Genomic DNA, 27997 nt, shown 5'->3' on the forward strand with positions numbered 1-27997 from the left:
GGAGAGCGCTTTGCTTCCTCTTTCTCTCTCTCTCTCTCTTACTCTCCCTCCCTCCCTCCCCCCATGCTCTCCTCCGCTCTCTCTCCCGGGGGTGGTACGACCTGGCAGATTACAAAACACCCCTCCCATGTGCCTCGCCACTCTCTGTGCCAGGGTGAGGCTAGTGATCTGATGCTCCTGAAGAGTGTGAGAGTGTGTCACAGAGGAGAGGTAGAGAGACAGTGAGAGTGAGAGTATGTGAGTGAGTTAGTGAGAGAAAGAGAGAGGGAAAGAAAGTGAAACAAAATAGAAAAAGGGCAAAAAAGCTAGTGGAAGCACCAGGACACAAGCAACGCCACTGCCTGTTGAGACGAAAACGCATCAGGGCATCCGAGGGTAAGTGCCGGGAGCATGCACATACACACACTCACATATACACACACACATAGATGCTCAATACATTGAGAATACACATTCCATCCTTCCTTTCACATTTCTGTCTATGTCTTTTTTTCTTGGGCCTGAGCAGCCTCAGGCCTTGGTATGCTTTTTATTCCCTGGCTTGAAACTTTCAGCATACTACAACACAGTGCATGCAGAAGTTACTGTCTTTATTTGTCATGTCCATGTCCAAATGCTCTGTAACTGTCTTCCTAAATGTTCTGGCACACTATTGTATGAACTTGCCAAGGCATAACTGCATACAGCGACCTCAAGCACCTCAACTGTCCGTAAAGCAGTTTAACTAGAAGCCTGGCTCTAGAAGAATCAATGTAAAATAATCATCTTCCTTTTATTAAATGACAAGATAAATGACAAAGCATCCCTTCAGGAATTTTTGACCCCCCCCCCCCCCCCCCGCTATACCCCCACCCCTAAATGCAAGCCTATTTGCTTCATGCAATCAATTTCGTATAACATTGGGCATGCTGTCCTCGAAAATCCTCCCACAAGCCCCGGAGACAAAGAGTCGCCTCTGAGCCGAGACAGCGCCGAGAGCCTGAGTGTCTGAGCCCCATTTACACCGTAAATGTGATCAATGCACAACTGGAGTCAGCCGCTTACACACTCACACTCACATGCACTCATACTCTCCACTTTTATATTGAGACATGGATCCTTGTTTAAAACTGATAAGAACCTAAGATTTCCAAAAATCCTGTCATCAGTTAATCAGAGGCAGCTCTGTAGTAGAAAGCTGGAAAAACCTTTTTGTGAAGAAGACTGTCAGTTAGAGTACAGGTGGACTTGTTTTTTGTCGATGGGGGTTAACTCTTCTGCTCTCACATGTCTCCCAAAGCTGAGACGAAAGCCACTTGTGCGTGAAATAGAGCGAGATTTGAGGTTAGGTGTGGTACGTTCTTGAATCCAGCCATCTTGAGTTCCGCAATAATTAATGGGTCCTGGATCTAATGCAATTTTATTGTGCGTTGACATGGATGCATGGACAATATGATTGAAAATAATTGACAGCGCTACTACACTCCAATCGTTTGAGAAGTAACCAGCATTTAAATTATGATGAGATTGTAATGAAGTAATCTCAATTTTAGTTAACCGCTAAGCTTCCAATATGTTGGCATGCGATGCGAAGATCAGGTGGTTCTATCAAAGCTAGGTGTGGTGGGTATGGTGCGTCTTATGTCAGGTCAGGTGTTTGTTCTTGAGGATGACTCCAGACTACTGGTTCACGCCCACACACCTGATCATTGGCTGCATCAGACTGATTGACACTTTCCACATATTATAACCTGATAGATGATGATTTTTTTTTTCTTTTATCTTTTCACAATCTGTGGGATCATGTTTCTGTTCAGCATGTACGCATGGATTTCTACAGGTGTTTCCTGTGTGTACACATCACATGTGTGCAAAAATAGAATTAGAGTTCAAGGTAAAAAAAAAGGTAAAGCAAGGTAAAGTGAAGTAGGGCAGCTGTTTCTCAGGAGAAATCTGCTCTCACATTCAGATCAGTTGAACTCATATAAATCGTCCTTTATGTGACCAGAATAACACGTGTCTATAGTAAGAAAAAGAAATTGATGTTATATGTTATACACATGCTAGTTACAACATATGTGTCTGAAAATTATTTTAAAATACACAATTAAGGATCATTTTTCTTTTTATGTACGCAATGCTATGCTACATCACTAAAATACGCCATATTCCACTGTACCACACTGCGGTACCTCACTACCATGCCATACCATAGTATACTACATCACTACACTACACCACCACGCAACATCATTAACACACTACACAATACTACACTACGATAAGTCACATTAGACTGCTACACAACTACCTCATTGCAGCCCGTGCAGCAGCACACTGCTTCAAATATCTTATCATGTTTAATTATATTATAAAGAGGTTTTTTTTTGCTTACTTGATTGATTTGGGTAGTTAGTAGTATTTGATGTAATGCTTCACTGCCAACAAGACTGCCAATACACTGCCAATATATATATATATATATATATATATATATATATATATATATATATATATATATATATATATATATATATATATATATATATATATATGCAATAAGAACGTGATCACATTGTAATCATCCTTTGGATTTATGTGGGGCTGCATTTATGTTTACTGACTCTGGGTGTGGTGCCATATGCTACTAAACGCTGGACTGAACACAGAGGGTTTAATTTCGCATTCGCCTCAAAGAAATAGGCGTAAAGCTTAGTTTGATTGACATGAAAAATGGAAAAACGCCATAAACTCGCTATAATTGTGCCACATACATTACAGCATAGCTAATCAACATCAAAGACTTATATAATATATATAATACAAGTCTTCGATATTTCACAGATATATATATATATATATAATAATGAACAGCACGCAGCCCTCTTACCCTCTGATCACAAAATGGCTGTGGTGGAGGTGCTGTCCACCACCGGTCTGATTGACAAGGAGCGTGGATGGTGGATGAGTTCTGTACATAAAGGTGCCGCTGAAGTATGTAGGCAGAATCAGCGTCAGGCCTCCCCTTTGTTCTCCAGGCCGGCTTTAATACAAAGGCAGTTAAGGGCCAAACTAATTAGATTTTATAATGAGAGCCATTCTGTGTGCTTGTGTTGTCTCTGTAATAAATCAGCAGATTAAAACCTGAGAAAAGTGGTGTAATGTAAATGTAAATGCACATGCATTGTTTAATACATTTGGTAAGCTTTAATCTATACAATTTAAATTAATAGGGTTCGAGTTTCACTAAAGTGGAAAGAAGAACATTAGGCAGGTACATAGCTAAATTATGCATAGATAGACATTTTGCATATTTTTTATGGTATATTGTCACTTTGCAAAAAAAAAAAAAAATAAAAAAATAATCTGTCGAAAATGTAAAAAGATTTTGTTCCAATCCATTTTGGAGCATTTCTATGGGCCTATTCTTTACACAATGTAACAAAATGTAAAGCACAAATGCCTTATTCAAATTCTATAAGATAAAATAACTAAAAGGTATTTTGGGTGACATTGGCAATATGCATTTCCACTTTAACATGCAGAAGCCAGCAAATACAAAAATACTCAATTTCAGAGAATAGATTTAAAATAAATTGCAACACTAATCTTAATCTTTTTCATTTCCACTAAAGTAAATCTTTAAAATGCTCACTAAGATTTGGCTTTATAATTAAAACTAATGCGATCCTTTATCATCCCTCCTTACACAAAAACTCCTGAATGTACATTTTTTATGCACCAACACATATTTTATGCATTGGCATGACAATGCACATATCAGACAAAAGCTTCTGAACAGAAAATGGGGAACAGCACTGCTGATTAGCCTATTAGAGAGATAAGACCACTTCCATCTATCTCTCATTCACTATCTCTCTCTCCTTATGTTTCTCTCTCTCTCTCTCCACATTCAATCTTACCCTCTCTCATTAGCCACTTGTTTCTGTATCTAAGCTCTGCCCCACTCTCTCTTCCTATATCTCCAGCTTGTAAGAGCTAGATTATGTTCTTACAGTGTACCACAAAACATGCTGCAAGGACAAGGACAATACAGTATTGTCCCAACTTACTTTGTATTACACTCATCTCAGCATTGCATACAGCTCTTAAGACAGTTATCTAAAGATATTGTTAATATTTGGCAAATATCATCTGGAAATAAAGAGGAGAACGTCTCAAGGGATTGTTTATATTAAAGAATGGCTGAAGCAGGGGCATTACATTTTAAGTAAAATCGTGTGAGTTTGACCTGAGTTTAACTGGCATTGTAAATAAATGTTAGACCATATTCACAATCAAATTACTGTTATAAAAAAACTCTGCAAAATGCATATTTTGTTTTTGACCTTATTCCCCTTGTTGAAAAGTTGGGTTTGTAATGCCAGTTGTATCCACTGGGTGTGAAAAAGCTTTTCAGACATTTGCTTCCCAACTGGGCAAGTCATCCAAATGAATAGGTCATTTGAATTAAATATAATACTAAAAAGCTACTAAATAAGGAGCAATCAGAAGCAATATTTTACCAATAATTTATTTTAATTTCATTGTAACCTATTACTCAATTCTAAACTTAGAAATGGTTTAAAGAAAGGAGTGCATTTCATCAGTTGTTACTCAGTAAAAATAGAATTCTCTCTCTTTTGTTCCATCTATGTCTCTCATCAAATCTGACATCCATCCACGTTGAAACAGCAAAGCCTCTGTTCCATATAATGGCACCATTAAAAGTTATTAATAATGCAAATGCTCAGTGTGTGTGTTTGGACCTGCATTTGGACCCCCGAGGGTATCGTAAAACAGATGTGTTCTATATTCACTCCTCTTACAGGACTATCAGGGTGGTGGCTTGTAGAGTTTCTCTACATGCATCTCCTGTAGCAAGCAGCCCTCTGGCCATTTACACATTCACACACACACACACACACATACTGTACATATACACATGCCTAGCCACATCCACACATGCACGTGCATCCACACATCATGTGATTTCCCTGGATTCTCATCAGGATTCTTTGTGTGAAGACTTGCACACTGTCATGTACCCATTGAATGTGCTCGTGAGTGTGTGTGTGCGTGTGTGCGTGCGTGTGTGCACTCTGTTGCTCCTGCATATCTCCACACATACTGGTTGAGCTTTGTGTGGGAGGAGTTAGTGGAGAACAATGATGGGCTCTCTTGTCTGCCTGCCCATGCGTGTGTGAGAGTGTTTGTGGGAGTGTGTGAGCGTGAGCGTGTGTTCAGGCTGCTGATTGCTAATGCTAAAGAAAGGTAAGCTCTTCTACTCATTGTGCTTTTCATGTGCTCTGTCTAAACATTATTACTGTTCCTATTCATTTTTATTCATATTCCCTTTATTTTATGAGTCATTATGTTTCATAATTTTGTGGTTAATATTCTGCTTTTATGTTGGAAATAATAGAAACATCAGAAATCCTTTCATTTCAGTTTTTGTATTTTTATTATACTCACTCAGGTAAAAGAGTCAATGCTGGGATTTTTTTCTGTTTGTTTGATAAATCATTGTAATTTTATCATACAGCATGTATTTATTATACATTATTGTGCTTTAATTTGGAATGCTGCCTTAATCTTTTTGAATATTTGCATTTTATTCAGATTTTTTATCAAGTATTAATGCATTATTTCTCCCTTGAAGAATCTCTACATTTCATTTAAAATGTTTTTTTCGATATTTGTGAGTAGTTTCTCTTTAAAACATGTTCATTTTATTTAAATGTATCTTAAAAATCTTTACATTTTATTCTAATTGTTCATGAATATTCATGCACAGTATCTTAAAAATCTTTACATTTTATTCAAATTGTTCTTGTATATTCATGCGTAATATCTCTATAACATATTTACATTTTATTCAAATTGTTCTTGAATATTCATGCATAATATCCCTAAAACATCTTTACATTTTATTCAAATTGTTCTTGTATATTCATGCACCACGTCTCGCCAAACATGTGAAAAATTTATGTCCATCAAATCATACCCAATGTTAGTCAGTAAAGATACCTCGTATAAATTTTCTTAAATACACTGGCAGGTCCATGTTCAGCCCAGCAGTACACACATTCCAATACACTCATGCTCTGAGAGATGTGTGTTTTGGGCCTTAGTCTGTGCTCTTTCTCTCCTTAGTTAGTCCGCCTCTCATTGTTCTCTCCTGTCTGGCAGCTTCTGTGTGTGGTATCCACACTTATCTGTTTGAACATCAAAGCTGCATGTGCACTAAAAGAGCCGTAATGGCCAGTAAATGCTGTGTCATTATTGGGATGAGGCTAATATTAGCTGTCTGCAGGGTGGCAGGGGCAGGGAGGATGCTCAGAACCATGGCTTCTTTTTGTTCAACACTGTGCTTTGTTAGGCAAAAGATAAAGAGACAGATATCTTTTCAGACTTCTGATGCTAGTGGAGCCTTCACTCATCTCAGATCAGAGCCCTTACATGTGTCACTACTGTTTTACTGGCAGTTTCAACTTATCAACCCTCAGAATACGAAATACAAAAACTCTATATCTGCACATATTGTCTACCCTGAGCTAGCATCTCTTGTGTGCCATGTATCTATAACTGTTAATGTCCGCAACTAAAATGTTACTTTCAATTTATTTTGGTCTGCATGTCTTCTGAGTGCAGCTGAGCACAACTATGAAGAAAATAATCAATGGTGTATAGCGCTATAGAATGACTTTTTTCATCTTCTATTCATTATTTACTTACAATTGCACTTTATTAAGAACACTTGCACACCCACTGCTTGATGTGGTACAGGCACATACAGAGATGTTTTATAAATGAACGGGATTTCTTGTAATTATTGAGACAAACTTTAAACAGTATTCACAAGATTTTTGTTAGATTATATCAGTGCTTTAAAATTTGTTATAGAAACAGTAATGTACCTTTCAGTTTTAATTATTTCGGCCTTGTGACTGGAAATAGCTAAATAATGTCCTTAGTTTTGGCCCGCTTCAGGTACTATGCACACCTACACAATAAAGATTAAAAAATCATCCAGTGAGTGGCAGTTCTGCAGACAGACTTAATAAGAAAAATCAGTGGGCAGACTGCTGCACGTGCTTTCATAACTCATTCATAACCACCCTATACAATTGTGGTAAGCATAAAAGCATCAGCATGTCCAACAATAAGACAGATAGGATACAACAGCAGAAGATCATGTCCAGTTTTACATCTGTCAGCCAAGAACAGAAGGCTGAGGCTGCAGTGTGCATAAGCTCAATAAAACTAAACAGTTAAAGGCTTGATATTTATTTTTATAGAGACACAAAAAGAGTAGGGTCAGAATTTGGTGCCAGTCAAGCTATTGTAGGTTGTGTGAGTAATGTGAATAATGTTTTCTTGAGACACTATGGACATTTTAATACAAATCATTAATTGCTTTAACCCCTTTAGACCAGAGATGGAATATTCTATCATAAAATCTATACAGCAAATAAATCCAATTAAGATATTCAATAGCTTTTCTATTTCTATTAAATGCACCATGTCTCAATGCAAACATTGTCTTAAACTGGTTTCCTGAACATGACAATGATTTCAGTGTTCACAGTCACCAGTTTTCAATCCAGTAGAATTCTTTCAGGATGTGGTAAAAGGAAAGGTTTGCAGGACCCAATCTGAAACCACAAAGAACTGAGACAAATCATTTTGAGATTTAATGGAGGTCTTGCCCAGAAGTGTCCCTAATAAAGTGCTCAGTGAGTGTAGGTCACATGGAACTACCGATTTTAATTCCACAGCAGAACGTATTTTTTCCTGTGAATAAGAAGCAAGAAAAGGACAGTTGGTGCTTTTTAAACAAGGGATGATAAATTGTAAAAAAAAAAAAATGAATAGGTTAAGATAAATAAGATAAGACTGGATTTGAGTCACATTTTATTCTAGATTAAATCTGTGTATTAATTGTGGTCAGATCTGATTTCATGCATCTTTTTGCCTATACGCAGAAAACCAGCACTAGTGTTGCGCCAAATTCTGAATTCCTGCCAGAATCTAACTCCTCTTGGCAGCAGTATGGGCACAAAGGATTATTATTGCAATTCCTGTTGTTTCTGTTTATTAATAACCAATATGAAGTTTTCCCTAACAGGAAACAAGCAGCCGAGCGGCAAAACAACTGAGGGAACTTGCATAAACATACGTACTACAGATTCATTCACATTACACACATCCCTGCATGTGTGAATGTGAACCATCAAGATAGCCAAATCTGATCTGAGCAAATAGTCAGAATTGAGTACTGAGGCTTGTAATGTGAACGTAGCCTTAGTCTATGAAGTTAGAGCAACTCATATAGATTTATGACTCCTTTGCCTATTGTCCTTTACAGTGATTTGTAGAGCCCAATGGTTTTAATCCACACTCCCACACACTGTAGCAGGCTTGACAGATGGTTAGAAGGTGTCAAAAGCTTATGCTCTGTATGAATTTTCTAGACATTTTAAAGCTTTACCTCCAAAATTACAAATATCGGCCTACCCGTGTGTGTAGTAATAAATTTAGTTAATTGTAAAAATAAGTACATATCTAAATCGACTCTTGGACAAATAACTACAATCTTTTCTAAAAAAGACAGTTGATGGTTCCCATTTCCAACAAATCCAAGATAGTGACATTTTCAATCCACTACGGTAACCTCTGGTCCCCACCACCCCATTTTATCCAAAAACATAAAGAAATTATTTAGATTGCATGTTAATAACATGTTATGTTAACCAGGAATCTAAGGATGCAAGTTTCACTAATGGAGAATTTAAAAGCATATTATCTGAACCCTGAATGTTCGCTGTGTAGGCCGTTTCTTGTCACATGATTTGGCTTAAGCAAACCGGTGACCACAGCCGAAAGACCGCTTTTCATTAGTATTATCTTGAGAGGCCACGTTGGCTATGCTCTTCTATTGGCACAGTCGTTCGTCTTATAGGCAGTTACAGGGCTTTGCTTTATGTGCGGCCCATTGTTTTAAACTCTAGCTTCAAACTGGGGTACTAACCGATGCATTAGTCTCCAGTTTGTCTTTGAGTCTTTTTTCTGGCTCTGTGAACAAAAGCCACACTGCATAAATTCCATATCAGTGTTTGTTTGTTTGGCCGCCATTTTGTGCCCTGAGGATTTGCAGGGACGATTAATGGACACGTAGGGCATAAAATGTCCTGATTAAAAGAGAAAACTTGAAAGACTGGCGTAATTGATGATGTTCATGGTTTGAAATTGCTATTACCATGCTATAGCTTAAGAGAATTAGTTACACGTACCTAAATTGTGTGCAGTTTGCATTATATAGGTGATGAGAGCATTCTGCGATTACAACGTGGGGATAATTAATGTTTTCATGGAGAGAAGGATGAGAAATTAAAGAAATTGTGAGGGTGCCCTTTGGGCGAAACACAAAGATGTTGGTTTACTATAGGGAAATGCCATAAAGTGCACTTGAGATCTGTGTGTATGTGTGTGTGTGTGTGTGTGTGTATAACTGGTTTAGAGGGAAGATTTTGGTAAACCCAGCATCACTGTGACTCCATAATCCTGAGGGGTAGCTCCTTGCTATCTCGTAATGCTTTCTGCTGTGATAGTGGAATCTGAATTAGCTCCCTGTTATACTCTCGGTCAGATCCAGGCTTCACACCGGAACTCTACACATCCACACCGCCTCACCGTCTCGACACCAACACAAGCCCTCATTAACACACAAATAGCCCCCTCACCATCGCTACTACCACCGCCAGGCTACACACATGGGGCTTGTTCCTCTGCTACCTTAGAGAGGTGCTTTTCGACAGCACGGCAATCTTTCTGCCCGCGGCACTCTTAAATGGATTTCACACCTCTGCCTTCACACCAGGAGATTTTTCTGCTGCCGGCCACAAACTTAGTCGCAAAGTGTCAGCAATTTTGCATTTGCGGCTCGGTTGCTTGCACTTGCGCCTCACGGTTTGTTTCCTCTTGCGAGCGCGGGGCCCTCTATAAGCACACATGCTGTTTACTCGCGCTAATGGAGCTAATGTAGAAACAAAGCCGGACGCTTTAGACTCCTCACCTTCATGCAAATGGAGACTTGCTGCTAAACACGATGCTCAGACATCAGCCATTTTGTCTCTGAAAATGTCTCTGAGTTGGTGCTATATGCACACAGGCATACATATACACACGCACACACACACACACACACACACACACACACACAAGAGTGCTACACTTAGCCCCTACTAATTCCCCTCGCTCTTAGACAGATTATCATTTAAGAGCAGGTGAAGGAGTAGGTATGTAAATGGGAATGTAAATGAATGAATAAATAATGAAATAAATCAGTGTTTTTAGATTGACAGGCCTTCCAGTGGGGAACCAACAGAGCCAGGTTGAATTTTGAAGAGGCTCCAGAGTAGACCGGTTTACTGTTTTTTCTAATATCTTCCCTCTCCTCTTCACTGCACTTTATAAAAATATAGAACCGATGTAGAAGATATAAAACAAAAACAGATATAGAAGCAGCACACATAACAGATACACATAGCAGTATAGAAACTGATCATGCAGTGTTACCTCAGGGAAAAGCTTGGAAATGCTCACATCTGAGTAAGCTGTGAAGTGGTAACTTGTGAGTGAGGTTGTACACAGGCCAATGTGCTCATGGCAAGGCAGTGTGAATTGTAGGAGTTGGATGGATGAGAAGAAAGAATGAATTATTATATATATTTTTTGCACATGACCATAGTAATATTTGATAGTTGTTATATCATCTATTGTGCTTATTTGTATGTTCATTCACATATATAGCACTGTACAGTATTTTAGTCAGTCAGGTTTTAAATGACCAGTGCATCAATTCCTGTGACACCATACACACAGTGCAGACTGCAGTAGGTGAAGAAAAAGTATATATTTCCCAAAATATGATTCATAAAAATGTTCTTTTCTTTAAAAGGATGTACATTTTTTTACTTTGTTATTCTGTTCTTTTTAAACTTATATCATGTGCCATTTATTATATGATATAATGCTAATGATATTATTTTTCGAGTTAATTTCTGGGACAATATATCGTCCACAAAAAGTGCTATTTTGACAGGCCTATTAAGTAATATTACATTTCATTATGTATTTTGTAAAAAAATATTAAATAATAAAACATTAAATAATTAAACATTAAATAATATGTAGCCTAAAATTATTATTAATTATTATTATAATGCAATGCAGTCTTTCCAAAATGCTTAAATTCAGTATAATAGAATAAAATGACAGAAATAAAAAAAACATAAAGGTAAATAAAATAAGGTAAATCTGATATAAAATAAATGATTTTTTATTTTATTTTATACATAATCTCAATTTCCAAGTCAATTTTACCTCAAGACCAAAGACAAATGAGATAAGAGGTGAGCGATGAGACCGGTAAAACTGGTCCAGTATTACAACACTAGGATGTGACATTTCCCTTTCAGTTTTAGCTGTGTGGTCATTAAACATTCCTCGATCCACAGTGTCACATATGGTCAGGAAATCATTAAAGTCATTCTCAATGATTCCAAATGGAACACAATATTAGTTCCTGTCCCATAACTATTGGTAAGAGTGAATAGATTGATGAATGAGCATTGGCAAAAACAGATCAAATTCATCTAATTTGTAATCAAACCTTTTTTAATAGGTCAAACTTGCTCAGCTCTGCTGCTGTCGTTTGACGCTTTCTCTACAGTTTTTGTGTGTGTGTATGCGTGTGTGTGTGAGTGTACATAAGAGGACAGTTGGCCTAGTCTGCCCGCTGAGCTATATTTCCAAGCTTTTTTTTGGAACAGGCGGCAATCATTTGGTGTCTGCCCTGGGGCTTTACAATAATTCTGTAAAATTAATGTTTCCTTTTTGACTGCCCCAATTTCCCATCCTAATTTTGAGAGGTTGAGAGGACTGATATTCTTTTATCTTGGTCCAGTTGGCTAAGTGTGCTTCTGTTCTCCTCTTCTTCATTTGGTTTCATTTGGACGTATCAGTCAGAAGAGAAGAATTATAAACACCATGATTTGACACTGTTCTCATAATAGTCCATCCATTTACACATATAGATGAGATGATAAAAAAATGAGAATGAAATCTGTAACACAACAGCTGAAGTGGTAGAAAAGTCTTTATGAAAGGTGCTTTATTGCACAGAATCTGTTACAGCCACATAAAGGTTAATGTTCATGTATTTACAGTAATGAAGAGGAGCAAGATGAGTCATTCAGATTTTATTTTACAGCTCAGTAGGGTTAAATTACATAAAATCATGGTCATTCTCTAATGCTCATAAATCCATAAATCAAGTACATGTATCTAATATAATATTGGAAACCAAAAGATGACTTAACATTACTTTATTCATCACTACAGAAAACTGTCAATAGGCCTGCCATGATAACTATTTCTGTTTGAATGATATATTGCCCCACAAATTATTGTGATAGCCAATATTATTACATTTTTAATATAATTTTTGTTCCCGGTATAGTGATATTATTATTGCAGTAGAATAATAAAATAATGCAAATCACACTTGTCAGGCAAAGCACTTTTAATTAATGATAGTTTAGGAGACGTATAATTTTTTGCCAATTTGTTCTGCCTGTCAAATTTTATATTAGCATATCATAGAAGTGGGCAAAATAAACATATTTTACTATATTGTGATCAATTTTATTATCATATTGACAATATGCTTGTTTTAAGCACATTGATAATATCATCAGTTCTTAAAGAACGCTGACCCAACTGTACATTTCATTCCAGATAAGCAACTTGTAATAAGTCACTTTAGTCCTGCATAAACTGAATAAAAATCACTGTACTATGCATCAAAGAATATAGAATATAGAATATCAGTTATTAAGAATGTAGTTCTGCTGTTACATTTTGTTAAAACATTCCGATATTAAATATTGTGTGTGTAAATATGTTTTTAAATATCATATATAAGATTCATATTGGGCCACTGTAGCATATCCTTTATTTATTTATTTATTTCATCAGAAACACCTATTAGTTAGCCTCAATTTACATTCCATCACCTGTCACAGTCTGCTGTATGTGTTTAAAAGCACTGTTATTGATGCACTGACAAAAACAGACAATATAAAAGTCACTTTAAATTTTTGAGGTGGTTTTATATACAGCTCTGGAAAAAAATAAGAGACCACTTAAAATGATGAGTTTCTTTAATTTTACCAAATTAAAAACATCTGTTATTTAAACAAGGAGAAGATGGATGATCACAAGCCATCAAACCAAGCTGAACTGCTTGAATTTTTGCACCTGGAGTGGCATAATATTATCCAAAAGCAGTGTGTAAGACTGGTGGAGGAGAACATACCAAGATGCATGAAAACTGTGATTAAAAACCAGGGTTATTGCACAGAATATTGATTTATTTTCTTTGCATTCTTTGAGGTCTGAAAGCTCTGCATCTTTTAAGTTATTTCAGGCATTTCTTATTTTCTGCAAATAAATGCTCTAAAGGACAATATATTTGTTTGGAATTTGGGAGAAATGTTGTCTGTAGTTTATAGAATAAAACAACAATGTTCATTTTACTGAAACATACATATAAATAGCAAAATTAAAGAAAGTGATTCAGAAACTGAGTATTTGTTAATATAGTAATATAGTAATGTTAGTAATATACTTGAACACCCCCTGCAGATGAAAAGGCTTCCACTAAGAAAGCCCTTCTAATTCATAGTTCAGATAAACGCTTTGACATTCTCAGGGGCATCATCTCCACCACATAGTCCATGGTCATTTTGCGATAAGGTAGACTACTTTATCATCCCATAACACATGAGGACAAATCAAAAGCATTTTGTTGGCAGTACGAGTCTTTATCCGTGTAAATCCATACATAAATGGTTTTCAAAGAAAAGCTTCATTTGTTCCTGTCAGTGCGGCTCTAGCCGTGCCGCTAAAGGGAGAATTATTCCAGGTCTAGTTTGTCAGCTCTCCTCCTCAAATCAATTAGTCAGTTAATAAACAATCGGGCCGGAACAGGTCTGAGTGGGCCAGGTCAGAACAGCGAGTGAATATTTCAGCTCAATCAATGAGCATAATCATACGGCCTACATCTGATAATGAGCCCAGGCACCGACGGGCTGATTAATGACACTATTATCTGTGTGAAAGTGGCCTGTTCGCTGTCCACCCATCGGCACGGTGAGGAAACTGGAACCGCGCAGCTGAACGGCCTTACCGTGCCCGGCCTGCTCTCTCTCTCTTTCTCTTTCTCTTTACCCTTATTCATCATCTCTTCTTCTCCTGAATGCCTGTCTCCATCCTTCTTCCCTCCCTCCATCTTCTCTAATCATCTTCTAGTGAAGATTTCATTACATTACATTACATTACATTTGGCAGACGCTTTTGTCCAAAGCGACTTACAATAGTCAAGTACAATGTAAAATAAGTTTAAAGGAAAAACATCTTTGGATAGGGATAAAAGGAGGACAAGGGGGAATAATAGGATAGAGGAGTGAAGGAGAGGAAGAAGGAAATGAGGTTAGAAGTAGTTTCTTTCTTCTCTATACATAATGTGTGTGTGTGTGTGTGTGTGTGTGTGGCTATTTCTTCCAAGCTTTTCTCTGTACATTCACTTTGCAACATCTATCCTAAGTCTATCTTTCTATTTTTAAAAAATCCTGTTTTTTTATCTAGAAAATAAGAGAGCATTTGTTTTTATTTGCTTTACTGGATTAAAATAATTGTTATAATAATTAATATAATAATTACTTAAAATAGAAAGTAATTCTGAATAGCAGTAATGTAATGTAAATTTTGAAAATAGTAGAAAACAAGAAAAAAAAGTAAAAAAGGAGAGAGAAATTAACATAAGAATAAATGCATAATTATATTCTATTGCAGTCTTTATTCTGTATTTAAAGTGTACATTTTTACAGCAATCTGAAATAAAGAAATACATCTTACTTTAGAGAACAGAAAATTATTTTATAAATATTTAGTTATATTCAAAAATGTAATATGTTTACTTCAAATTCTCTTTTCTATTTTTTCTCTAGTTCAGCAGAGAGATGGGAGCCATTTCCACTGTCTTATCAGTATGGTAAGTACAGAGCCATAATGAATGTGCTTATTGCTTTATTAAATACCTCTCATATTATTACATTATATTTATATTAATTGTCATCATTCACTACCTAACCAAACATAATTACAGCCAATTAATTTGGGGGCATTTTAGTTTATGAACTTCTCTTTGTATTTATGTATTTGTCTTGAGAAAATTATATTTTGCTACACCATGTAAATTTCTATTTCTGCATCATGTCAATCAATTTATCACAGCGTAACTGCAATAAATTGAAAGATAACAACTATTATTAAAGTAAAGTGCAATGAAAGAAATTACTGCCATAATTTTAAAATGTTGCTTCCATTTAAACATAAATAAAATAAAATTTGTTGACTATATAGTGTCATTTACAGGGCAGCATTTTATAGCTTATATAATATAAATTGTATCTTATGTTTTCTCTGGATTGTAGTAATAGATTAGTTCAATAAGGTTTAAGATATATTAGAAAGCCCATAACAAATCCTGTTGTGTAATTGTGTGAAATGTGATGGTTTTTTTGTACAAATCTCAGCAATATTTGATTGATATTTGAGTTTTTGTTGGGTTTACTGTGTGTGAAGCAGCCGGACCTGGTCCCGCGGTAATCTGGAGCAGACAGTCGTCTCTATTGAAGGCCGTATTTTTCTCTCTTCTCTTTGTGTAGCTTGGCAGGTAGAAGAGTGGCCACGTGTCTATTGTGTCAAAGTGTGTATGTGTGTAAGAAAGAAAGAGAGGGAAGAAGAGGGAGAGAGAGAAGGAGTGAATGGTGGGAGAGGGCAACCCTGGCATGCCAATAGCTCTTTTGAGGGAGTACAGCAGCGACAGTGTGCCGCCTTTCTTTCTTCCTTTAATTCCTCAGCTCGCTCGCCCGCTCTCTGCTGGCACTGTGTTCACACTTAAATCAATCAAATACACCATGAACCCTTTAGTCAACTCTAACTAAATCACCCTGCTTTTATTGACTAAAGGGGCTGTTTCTGCTTTAGCTTCTGGAGCCAGAGCATGATTTACTTCATCTGCTGAGAAATCTCAGCACTTCTTAGCCGTTCTGTCAGATTCATTACAGAACTCACTACAAAAAGCTTTTGCTTTAACATTACTGCGACTGTAGGGGAGTGTTATATATTTTCAGTCTATTTTATATGTAGACTAATTTTTTTTAATGAACTGATTAGAAAATAACTGATTTATGAAAATTTCACTGGACCAGAGTTGTGTGATAAGTGATTAGAGAAATAGTTTATGTGATTATTAATTTAGTCATATTATTTGAGCCTTATTTACCATTTTTGCTTTGAATAGTGAAATTCAAATTGAAACAAATTGATCCATTACAAATAGGATATTTTTAAATAAAAAGATATTTTATTTATTAAAAACTGATGACATTTATTTCTATTGACTGCAAAAAATTGCAAGATATTTAGATTTCTGACAAGATTGTGAATCAGTATTTCCAAATTAACAAAATTTACAAAGTTAATTCATAACAGTATGACTATGTATGTGTTGATAGCACACACACACACACATGCACCAACATACATACATAAATAAATAAATATGATAAACAGTTTCTGTACAACTGGAACTGTATTATGTATATCAAGGAGCCTATCAATAATATTCTATATTAAATTAAAATATAAAAGTGCAGTTTTAAAATAGCCCTCTCATACAGTAGTAAGCCTCCATACAGACACCAGTCTTTTAAATGCTTTAACTGAAATAAAAAAGTCAAAATGACAAATGCCAATGACATTTTGCTCTCTAGACAAATGCACGCTCAGTAGTGGAAGCTCTTTGACAGATGGAACATCATTTCTGACATATTTAGCAGCCCATTGTCTGCCCTAATTGCTAATCATTACATGTGAGTTAATGATGTCTGCAGTGTTCACGTTCTGGTGGAGTAATATAAGAACTTTTATATTTATTAAGAGGAACTGCCTTATTCTTTACCGTCCTTTATGTGTCTTCAGCCTCCTATCTGTCTAAATGGAGCTTCAGCGTATTATAGATGTTATCATTTAAATACGCACCTTAAGACAGTAATGTCAGATGGATTTTTTTTTCTTTCTTTCCTTCTTTCCGCTGATGATGATGATGATGATGGTGATGGGGTTGGATGGGTGGGGAGACTGCAGAATGACTTGCATTTTGCCAAGCCCACAGGGGAACTCATAATCTTAGCAGGGCTAATTAAGAAAAGCAAAGTTTTAATGGACTTCCTAATGCACTGCTACTACCTCTGCCTGCGATTTGTCTACTGGCTTTGACTGAGACAGACAGAGTGCCTGTGAACACTGCAGTTTCACTTCAGACCTATATGCTGCATTTAGTAGTTCAGTAGAATACAGTGAAATCAGGCTCTTTAGGATTTTCTATCTGTCTATATAATTAGTTATTTAATAGTTTCTTAATAGTATATACAGGTATTGAAAGAATCTGTATAGGATATGTATAATGTCAGATCGGTTTGTCTTCCTAAATGAAGTTAATTTATTTTACATTTAAAAATATATAATTTTTCTCTAAAATATCTAGAGTTCATTTTTCTTCTATGTATCTTAAACTAATAGATAGCTAGATATATAGATAGATATATAGATAACTAGATAGCTATATATAGACATCATAAACTGACCCCATAAACTGTTTTGCCACTGTACGCAATCAAACCATCCCAGCAAAGCTTCATAATCTAGTAGAAAAAAATTAACGGAGAGTAGAGGTAGTTAGGAAGTATACTTTTTTTTGTACTCTTGATTTTGGAAAAAACAATGAGTGCTCAGGTTTCTGAAAACTTTTGTCCATACCATGTAAGTAGATAGGTAGGTAGATAGATTTAATTTTAAACAATACATTACACTAATGTTTTAAGTTGAGTGGTCTCTCATTTAAAATCAATTTAGGATTTTCTTTCAACGCAGTATTTGCACATATGCAGAGTAACACTAAAATACATCAAACATATATATTTTTTTCATTTGCATTAAGAATTTTAGCTTTTTGTGATGCAGTGCCAGATTAATTTTGTGATGCAATTTTTTGTTTCTTTAGTCTTGTCTCTTTCATTTCATCCTCTTCCATTCAGCAACTCGCTGACATCTTCCGCAGGCCGTCGCTGGTTTCTGTGCCGCTCTCTTCCGCTCAATTCTCCTGTCCTTTCTTCCTTCCCCCTCCTGTCCTTTCCTTTCCTTTCCAGTCGGCTCTGTCAGTGCACTTCATGCACAGTAAAACTCCCTCAGCGAGTGTGTGCGTGTATGTGTGAGTACGTGTCTTTGTCACGCTGTACAGAGCAAACCGAGCCAAGTGGCCTACGCTCCAAGCAGAGGGAAGGTCTCTCTCTCTTTCTCTCCCTCTCTCTATATATCTCTCTCACTCTTTCCCTCTCTCTCTCTCTCTTTTCCTCTCTCTCTATCACTGCTGCAGTGCCACGCCTGCCAAACACACAAATACTCAGCAACTCAGAGACAGCAGCACACACAGTCCAGATTGAGCTGCTTAGAGACACAGCACAAACAGAACAACAGCGACAAATCGGTTTTAAAGTTAGATTAGAATAGATGTCACATTTATTATATTTCACTCTCTCAAATATTTCTGCTGCACGATTTGCCAGGAAGAAAAGCCGGCCATTTTGTTCCTGGAGGCCAAACTTGCCCGTCATGCTTACAGCAGAGAGAGAAAACCTAGCAGAGTAGATGAAGAAGAAGAAGGAAGAAGATACCTTTGTTATCCCCTGCTGTTTGATCCTACCTTCTGATTAGCGAGAGAAAGAGCGAGAGAGAGAGAGAGAGAGAGAGAGAAAAAGAGAGAGAGACAGAGAGAGAGTGTTGTGGTGCATAGAGAGAGTGTGTGTGTGCATGGTACAGTCACTCTGCATAGCAAGCGTTCAGAAGGGACCGTAACTATCGGCCATGTGTTCACTGACAGCCTAGAGACCACAGGGCCGGCAGGCAGAAAAGTGTGTGTGCTTGTGTGTGTGTGTGTGTGTGTGTGTGTGTGTGTGTGTGCACACTCTGTTTGAGTGTGCTCACAGAGGAACTGGTTAATGCATGCAGTCTGATTCAGACCAGTAGCTCGTCACAAGGCTTCCTCTAGTCCTTAATGAGCAACGGCCTTCTGCTGTGATATAGAAGAATCCTTATAGATACAAGAAATGACTTCCCGCCTCAGTACTGCATCCCCTCCCTTTCCATTGCAGCCGCTGGATCGGGTCCAAACAGGGATGTTGACTCAATTGCATGTATTAAACTGTCCTCAACCAAAGTTCAACACTCAAAATGTTAGTTATTTAGCTTACTAGTTGGTAGTTGGTCAGGTATGACTACACTCTTATGTGAGTGATGCCATAAAAGAAGGGTTCCTAAACTTTTGCAAGCCACTGCCCACTTAACCCAGAACAAATCATAAAGCGGACATGAGAATTTTAACAACCATTTAAAATCTAAACAAGAGCAAAAAAACAATAAGTACAGACTATCAAATTAATTAAAATTAATTAATTTCTCAGGAAAATTTCTCTTTTGTAGTGAAAACATGTTTTTTTTGCCATTTCCCTATAATGTAATAGCAAAGTAACATTTTACTCAGACTCTCAGACACTGGATATTGACATAACTAGCTTGTTGCTATTCCACTAGCTGGTGTTGTCAGTCATGTAACTGGACTAAACTTTGTTTTATTTACAAGTCTTTAAAAACTCTTTCTTTAAGAAATCAAAATGGTATTTCCTAGATTTGCTCAAAGAGCATTTTCTGGAACCCTTATTCATGTAGTTTGAGGACACAGGACTGTGAAAAAGAACTGCTGGTCAAAAATCTGCCCTTAATTTTAACACGGGTAACAACACAAGAAATTTCAGTCATGAGTCATTCATCCTCTAAGTGCAAAAAGTAGTATAGCCGTCTTTTTGGTTAAACCTATTTATATATTAACAGAATGTGTTCAGTTTTATGTTAATGTTTGTTTATTGTTCTTTTGTCGTTTCAGCTCTTTAACTTGCCAGAAGTCTCAAGATCACACAGGTGGGTGTCCTCTAACTGTAAAAAGCACTGAATTTTATTTGATTCAAATGTCTGCTTTGCACTTTTATCTCAATAAAATGTACAGTACTGTGTAATAGTTCCGGGTACACCTGAAAATCAGAATAAAGAAGCCCTTTATCAGGGTAGTAAGTGTTTATTTGCTCAATAAAACATTGATATTAGAATTTATAATAATAGTAATATTCATGTGAAATTATATAAGAAAGTAGGACGCTTTTTATTTATTTTTCTTTGTATAAATATTGTTATGAAGTGTTATTCCCAAGTAAATGATATTACAAGGCAGAAGTCAAGTTAAGATCACTAGTTAAGATCACTATGTAAGTCATCATACTGTTTACCAATATATTACAGATCATCATGAATTTAACTAAATTAATGTGTTAAAGCAAGATCATTAAAGCAAGAGATTATGACTGGTCTAAATCGCTGATTTCCACTGTGTTAAAAATAATGCATTAAATTTATTTAATTTAAATGTCTGCGAATTGCCTGTAGTACTGTACTGTGTTAAAGTATTGGAGATATGTGGAAAATTAGAATAAAATAGCACTGTTAAAATAAATACCAATATATCAGTACAAAAACTTGCAATATTATATCACTGTATAATTATTAAAACATCTCCAGAGAGTCAGTGCTTTAAAATGTCAATCAGGTGGGCTGGTGATAAAATAGCACACATTCATGCATTGGTGAGGACCATCCAGGAGAAATCTGGAACCTCTACACATACTGTATATAACACAGTCAGCACAATTGCTGGCAAAATAACACTGTAATATTGCTGCAAAATATTTGAATGTAATAACATAAAAGCACATTAAAATCCATCAAATTTACTGCATTTCTTGCTGATGCATGGGACAGATCAATTCTGTGCACTGATTTACATTACGCACATCATCATTAATAGCTGTCAGTCTTATACAGGTCTTACATTAGCCAGTATGTAGCCGTTACTAGTTAGCATCAAGTTCCAAGCTGGACAGTTATAGTGCAGAACATGAAGAACCAACCTGAATTCCGTCTTTAGGTTATGGCAAGGAAATGTCCATCAACAGACTCTGCATCTGAAGCGTCAGGAGCCAGGTGTGTGTGTGTGTGAGTCAGAGAGACTGATGGAATTTTTTTCACCTTTATTTCCTCATCGTTTTTTTTTCTGTCACTTGTGCAGTTTGCCTTCAGCAGCTGCAGCAGGCTTGATAAGAGTCTCAGCTCTGCTCCCCTTCTAAATGACCGTCAAACTCAATCTCACACACACACACACACACACACACATACACACATATATATATATATATATATATATATATATATATATATATACAGGCCACACGCATGCGCATACACATATACAAACCTACACACCCATAAAAATATATAAACTTGCATCCACATACACACAAAGACTTGTTTACCATATTTTATATTGAGTTTATAAAATCGCTCAGGTACATGCCAGAAGTTAATCCTGCTTTACATTTTGATTCATATTTCCGTATGTTTGGAAAGATATTAGCATGCCAATGCAAAATGTTGATGCATTTTTTTCCGCAATCTACAGAAACATCGGCAACAGTTTACTTGAAGCCTACCTACACAGGTACATCATGGCGCATAGGGATATGCAAAAGCAGTGCAAGTCGATTTACAGTATTTATGCAATTCATCTCAATATATGCAAGATGACACATGGTATCTATGAATTAAATCAGTGTGTAATACTATTAGCCCTTTAATTAATAAAGAGATTGATGTTTATTCCATTTGTAGCACTGTTATAAACTGTTGCAATAAAGTTTAGTAAAGAGCAACACATCCTTCTCAGGATATGTGACCATGACTATATATAAATCAAGCACCAATTATAGAATCAGTTTGATTCCTCCTGTAGTGTCAAAGTGATGGCATTTCACATGATACATTTTGTATCTTATGGCAACAAAATAATATTTTATTGTTGCTATTAACAAAGTAGTTTCTTTAATATATACTAAACTTTAATCTTGTAAGATTTCAGAAATGTACAGTATTTAACCCTTTCAAAGCTTTTATTCAATGTCCTCTATAGTGGACAGCAGGTGGAGGAGGACTTATAATTATTTAAGTCTGAGCATAAACTTCTGACCTTCTGATCACTCCAAACTAGAATTCTGCATTCCCACTGGGCTCATGAAATCTTTTTACAATCTCCACAAGTCATCATATAGTTGGTGTCCACTCGCTATATTATTTCTGAAATATTGAAGAATTTATTTGTGGACTATGTGGACTATGTGGCACTGCGTTTCAGACCTGCTTAGGAGCAGGACAAATTCTACACAGACATCTAATCCAAACACTCAGCAGAATCACAGTATCGTAATATCATTGTTATTGTGGGCAACTTATTGTGAAAATATCGTATTGTACAATGCCCTGTGATCCCCACCCCTAATATATCTCAAATTTAAATACCAAAACCCTTTTTGGGTCTCATGAGGATATATTGGTTAAACTTCATTTTGGTACAGTCAAACAAAAATATATATATATTTAGGTGATTTTACATAATTTTCATCATAAATCAGTACATCACAAGTCATCTTGTACTACAGCGAGTGCAGATTCCCTCACATCCTTATGAATAAAGACTTCAGATTTACTCTGTTGAAGCCAGATCAAAGTTCACTTTCATTTTCAGTCTGTCTGTCGGTCTTCTGTCCTCTGACAGTGATTATGATTGATCTAAATGTCTGATTTCCAGTGGGGTGTCTAAGCTATCTTTCATGTGCGCAGTCGCAGCCTGTGGGTGGCCCTGTTCTTTTTGCTGACTGAAAGCAACTGTCTGGAGCACCCAGGAGAGTCTGTCAGCCCTCTGAACCCTGCACTGTAACTAGCCATAGTCTGCTCAGAAACCCCCCCCACCCCGCCCCTACACACACACACACACACACACACAGCGGCGTTCAGCTTCATAACCCCGAGAGCTTTCAACTGCTAACTAAAGTCATTAGCAGTCCGTGCAGAGTTTGCTTTTTTGAACAGGAATTTTATGCATCATTCAATCAAGGTGTAATTCCCCAAGGTAAAAGAAGAAAACAACGCAATCAGCCGAATACATCAAAAGTACCCACTATTATGCTGACTTAATTATTTGAATAAGTATATTATCTGAATGCTTAATGCCAGCTGAACATCTCAAATGTTTATGGTAGCCTACTTACATAATAATGATAGACATTCTTTTTATCTAGCCTGCGTGAGTACAACGTGCTTTATTGAGATCGCAGTGTTTCAGACTGTATTTCATGAATTGCAAGTTTAATTTTCATAAAAATACTTTTTATCTTGCTGACAAAAAGTAAAACAATATGAACTTGTGATGTAACAAGATTTTTCTAACTCATTTTGTTTCAGTTCTATTGTAGGGGTGTAAGAAAATATTGATACATCAAAGAACTGGAAAAATTGATGGCAGTTGTTCATTTTGTTTTTTGTTATTTTTTTAGATAGCAATGTCCTTTTACCTTGTATATTATATGATTGTGTCTTTTAATACTATGAAAGTTTTTTTTATGAAAAACAAAGTACATTAATATAAAATATTATATATTTAATCTAATATACTATATTAGATTTAATATATTATATTAAATAGTTATCAGTATTGCAATATATTGCATTATATTGAATTGTATCCACTGTATGTGATACATATATTGTACATAATGTATCACATGTTTTTGCCAATAAACAGCCCAGTCCAACTGGTCAACACTTTAAAAATGTAAGGCACTGTCTAGCATTATGCTAGAGAATAATAGAGATGTTTGAATTGTAAATGATCAAGTTTAAGATTCAAGGTTTAAAGTCTAAAAAAAAAAGTTCTTCACATTTACTGACCTCTTTTACAAAAAACATGGTTCTTCTATGGCATTTTTAAAATATCCCTTTGTATCACCTCTATTTTTTAAAAAGCACATTAACCCTGAAATGTACTTACACTAATTATTATTCTTTTTGTGACTAAGCAATAATGTAGTGCTTATGAAATATTATAGCTGCCAATGACAGGTTTCCATTTTAACACATGAGCCAGAGTATCTGCTGGCATGTAGAGGAAGTGTGCGGAAATGAGGACGTGTACAGTGAGAAAGAGATGACTTAGAGGATGTTGATCTATCAGACAGGCCGTCAAGACAGCAGCTGGTGTTTCACCAGGAAGCCGCCATGGTCCAGGCTGTCCGCTGTGTGGACTGATCTGCAGAAATTCCACACTGAAAATGGAACACGCCTCACCGCAGCTCTGTGTTAGGATGCGCTGTGTAGCATCTAAGAGGCTGGAGGGCCTAATAATAGCTATTCAGTGAGGCTGTGTGGCCTGAAGGATTTTGAAAATTAAACTCAGTGTACATCAACCAGAGCAATTACTATCCTCAAAGGCTGCTGGTGGAGAGCAGGAAGAAAAGTCAGGCCTATCTCTGTATAGCTAGGCACAACCTAGGCATGCTTTACATGGCACTCTCTGACAAATACATACAACGCTCCAGACACTATGCAGCCTTGGTTCTCTGGCACGCCTCAGAGTCAGATCCCTGGCACGAGCGCTTCTGCATTTTCGGCCATTGGCTTTGGCATAATGCTGTGACATTCTTTGTTTGAAGGACACTGGCATTCATCCAAGAGCCACCACTCACCTCCCTTGCCCTTTAATTGAAACCTTAAAGAAGTTCCTGGCACAAAAGCCCTCATGTGGGCTTTGTCGCAACTAGATTGAGCAGAAAAAGGCAGAGCAGATGCTGAAACTGGATTAGGCAGAAACGTATCGCCTGTATATTATTCGCTGCTGTGACATGATCGACTGGGCAGGAGTTAACATGGATTGGCCTGTTGAGCATAAAGACGAGGCAGGCAAATGGCAGAATAATAGAGCGTCAGGAAACAGGAGCTAAATAGAACACTGATTATTTAATAGGAAATAAACATAAAATTTGTTTAAAGAAACTGCTTAATTCCAATGTAATTAATTTAATAAAATTTAGATTTTCAGCTATGAAGCCAATTTAGATAAACAGTCCATTTTACAGTTACTATTATAGCATTTAGCAGACTTACAAAGACTGTTTGCGTAGAAGATGTCCAAATGTTTGTGGACACCCCTTATGTTGAAAGCATTTACCTGCTTTAAGTTGTATCCATTAATTCTGACACAGCTTGTCTAGTCCCAATACAGTAGTATTTTCTGAAGCAGATAAACATGAACTTACCAGTACCATGCCTAATATCTGGTGTGGCCTAAAAGCCTCCCAAGAATTGACAATTGATTTCACCAATAAATGCAATCAAATCCTCACAGAAATGCTCTAAAATCTAGTAGAAAGCCTTCCCAGGACAGTAGCGAAAGTTATTTAGGCATTTAAGAATGTAACTTTTGAGAAATATTTGTGTGATCATTATCAGAAATTGTGAGTACAAAAAGATGCTCCCTTTATTACACCGTTGTATGTGTTAGATTCTTCCCTGCCATACTATTGTCATTACTAATAATAAACCACTTATAAAAAGTTATGAGAGGATATGTATGAATCACAGGTCTCTCCTGAACATCCTGTTTAATTAAGCAGCCGAAAGAGTCATTAATCATGATAATGATTATAATAATATTATCACAGTCAGGTGTGTGTATTACTTTACAGTGTGAATCAACCTTTCAGGGTCAGTTCTAGTAATAGAATCATGAGGTCAGCTTTAAACTGTGAGCTCAGAGTGTTTGCACTTTGCTACGCAGAGCTGTCAAGCTGCACTGACCTCAACACACTCTCTTTTGACAGAAAGCATCCCTTCAGTAGCAGCATAACAGCTGGATTACTGCTGTAGAGCCCCAGGTGTCTGAGTGTGTGATATATTGCCACTGTCATAACAAAATCTTTATAGGAGGATGAAAATACATTGTAAAGGTTAATACAGAGCTATATAGTAGAGTTATATTACAGTTTACTGTGTATACTATGTATATATTTACTATATTATAGAGGTAATTGTGAGCTTTTATTCCAAGCAGTCCTGCACTTTGCATTTCTATGAGCACATCTGTATTAAAATACAATGATATAAATTGCTGGCGTTTTCTAATGGTTTTATTACAATCCATGAACAAAAATGTTCCACCTTCTCTTCTCACATACACAGCTCATCTGTACATTGGGGATTTTAAACAAACAGATAAATAAAGCAAATAGTAATTGGAAATGAAACATAATTGTGTTTGAGTTAAGTCTCAGGTGATGAACTGCTAACTGTGTCTGATTGAATAAGATTTGCTCTTGTCTTTATTGTGCACTGATATGTGACGGTACTGAGTCTGGTTTGTCTGTGTGTGTGATTGACAGGTGAGTGTGTGCTGAGATCTGAAGGGGAACAGGACGTGAGAAGCAGAAGGATGCTCTGGTAGGGCGGGTCAGCTGGTGTTGTGAATCAGGCCGCCGTAGTGAGAGGGAACGGCTTCTTCATAACACCAGGGTCACACCCTACCGCACTCAGCCGCAGAACACCACCACACCATCCCACACACACGTCTCTCCAAACTTATGCATGTATGTAACACTCAAATAAATACTAATAAATTGAAAATAAATAAAAATATGGTCAAATGTAAGAAGAGTGTGCTGTTTAATTGACATGATGGTTAAAAGAAAGCTTGGACACTGACTTCTCTGTGAACTCCAGACTCCAGTATTGAATTGTTGACAAATATAATTTACTTGAAAGCAAAGGGGGACCTATTTAATATAATTTTCATGTTATGGCTGTTACGGTATGTATATATATATATATATATATATCTCCAGTCAGTATTGTGTTTGTCTTGTGTCTATATCCTATATTTGTATTGTTTGTATTTATTGTGTTCTAACTACTAAAAAGGACTATCAACTCACTTTTACACCTGCTGTTAGTTTGATGTGCCAATAAACCTGATTTACTTTGATTTAATTTATTAAGATTTTATCATAGCTCAATTTGAAGCATTTCTATTGGTCCAATCATTCAGGATGGAATTAAGAAAGTGGCGTCAAGATCAAGATACAATATTCCTCATTTTGTTTAAGCAAATAAAGACTTTGGGTATCTTTCCAGACAGGAATTAAGCCTAATCATTGACTAGGGTTTTTTTTTCAATATGAAATCTCCATTCAAAGCTGTGTAATACAAGACTAAGCTTAGTCCCTCTATTGGTAAATGCAGTTTAATGCCCAGATTAGGTATCTAACTAATGAGAATCATCTTAACCTGAACTAAGCAACTGAGGGCCAAAGTTCAGTCCAGTTTACTGATTTCTGTATCTAATACAACTAAATAACCGGGTAATTAACTGCTAAGATAAATCAAATGTGTTTGAACATGAAAATTATTAAACTGCTAAAAGATCTGGCCCTCATCTCTGCTGAAATAAATATATGCTTTAGTAAATAAAAACATGAGAGTGTTTGTTGGAGGATCATTATGTTGGTTTAATACTGTATGATACATAGACATAAATACTGTGCTGCTTTCTGCCATAGGACGAATTCAAGGTTGATATGATCCTGCCAATTTCCTGCATTACTGGAGTTTTTGGGAGGCTGCAGGATGGTTACACACCTTGTACTGTAATATAGTTAACACATTCGTGCAACTGTAGAAGAGCTGATTTATCAGTATTACCTGATAATTGCCTATCAAATACAACATGTCTACACAAGCATTGACTTCTGCCATCAGAACAGCATTTCTGCCTGTTCATGAATTACTTAGTGTTTGTGTGTATGTGCAGTTGATGAAATAAAATGAGACAATAACTTGTCCT

At 36.4% G+C, this 27997-nt stretch overlaps 1 long non-coding RNA gene across 1 annotated transcript; it reads left to right on the plus strand.

Moving 5' to 3' along the window:
* The first annotated feature begins 154 nt into the window (after positions 1–154).
* On the plus strand, positions 155–27989 carry LOC107197645 (uncharacterized). The gene is made up of 4 exons (XR_001518689.3): positions 155–375; positions 15057–15100; positions 20111–20145; positions 26541–27989. It is a non-coding gene; the product is annotated as an uncharacterized LOC107197645 (long non-coding RNA).
* Positions 27990–27997: the final 8 nt, after the last annotated feature.

The sequence above is a fragment of the Astyanax mexicanus genome, chromosome 6, assembly GCF_023375975.1.
Source record: "Astyanax mexicanus isolate ESR-SI-001 chromosome 6, AstMex3_surface, whole genome shotgun sequence".
Classification (NCBI taxonomy): Eukaryota; Metazoa; Chordata; class Actinopteri; order Characiformes; family Acestrorhamphidae; genus Astyanax; species Astyanax mexicanus.